Source organism: Gossypium arboreum, chromosome 3 (genome assembly GCF_025698485.1).
Source record: "Gossypium arboreum isolate Shixiya-1 chromosome 3, ASM2569848v2, whole genome shotgun sequence".
Lineage (NCBI taxonomy): Eukaryota > Viridiplantae > Streptophyta > Magnoliopsida > Malvales > Malvaceae > Gossypium > Gossypium arboreum.
This window is the reverse complement of record NC_069072.1, coordinates 37,811,875-37,813,146: the sequence shown is the minus strand read 5'-3', so window position 1 is coordinate 37,813,146 and position 1,272 is coordinate 37,811,875. Positions and strand designations below refer to the sequence as shown.

Sequence of the window (1,272 nt, the reverse complement as noted above, 5' to 3'; positions counted from 1 at the left end):
TATCGATTTACTTCAAGTAGACCCTGAAATTGAGCAAACTTTTAGACAAAGAAGACGTGAATGAACAGCTCAAAGACAAGCCGAGATGGACCTTGGAAATTAGAATCAAGACCAAGGTAATGAAGTTGATCATGTACGAAATCCTATCCTCATTGCTGATGATAGGGACCGATGCATCAGAAAATATGCTGTGCCGCTTTTCAATGAGTTAAATCCAGGAATTAGAAGGCCAGATATTGAGGCAACCCAATTCGAATTGAAACCAATGATGTTTCAAATGCTACAAACGGTAGGCCAATTTAGTGGTATGCCCACGGAAGATCCACATCTCCACATTCGATTGTTTATAAAGGTAAGTGATTCATTCAAGATAGCCGATATGACTAAAGACACACTATGGTTGAAGTTTTTTCTATACTCGTTGCGAGATCGAGCACGAGCATGGCTCAATTCATTGCCACCAAGTTCTATATCTACATGGCAAGAATTATTAGAGAGATTTTTGGTAAAGTATTTCCCGCCTAGCAAGAATGCTAAGTTGAAGAATGAGATTACAACTTTCCAAAAATTGTATGACGAGTCTTTATATGAGGCTTGGGAGAGATTCCAGGAGTTACTTCGTAAGTGTCCTTATCATTGGATTCCTTATTGTATCCAGTTGGAGACATTCTATAATGGTCTCAATGCACATACAAGATTGATGGTAGATGCTTCTACGAATGGTGTAATTTTGTCTAAGTCTTATAATAAGGCTTATGAGATCATCGAGAGGATCGCAAGAAATAACTATCAATGGCCAACAAATCAAATAGCTTCAGGAAGACAAGTAACCGGAGTTTATGAAGTTGATGCTCTCACTTCGTTATTAGCTCAGGTACCGTCTATTTCCTCTATGCTAAAGCAATTTACTGCTAATAGTGCTAATAATTTTGCAGCTCAGCCACCAAGTCTGTTTGAAGTAGTTTCCTATGTGTACTGTGGAGAAGGCTATTCTTTCAAGAATTGCCCATTGAATCCCGAGTCAGTGTACTATGTAGGGAACCAACACCAAAATAGGAGTGGACAAGGACCCCAGTCCAACTTCTATAATTCTTCATGGCATAATCATCCCAACTTTTCTTAGAGCAACCAAGGAAATTGACCAAACAAGGAAATTGACCAAACAACAACTTTATGCAGCATAGACCTAACCAACCTTAAGGGTTTAATCAGCAAGCTCCAAAACCACCTCAAGCTGAGGCATCAAACAGTTTGGAGAACTTGTTGAAAGCA

At 39.2% G+C, this 1,272-nt stretch overlaps 1 non-coding gene across 1 annotated transcript; it reads right to left on the bottom strand.

The window, feature by feature from the left end:
• Positions 1–535: 535 nt before the first annotated feature.
• Positions 536–642, bottom strand: LOC128291334 (small nucleolar RNA R71). The gene has a single exon (XR_008281110.1). It is a non-coding gene; the product is annotated as a small nucleolar RNA R71 (small nucleolar RNA).
• Between the last annotated feature and the right edge of the window lie 630 nt (positions 643–1,272).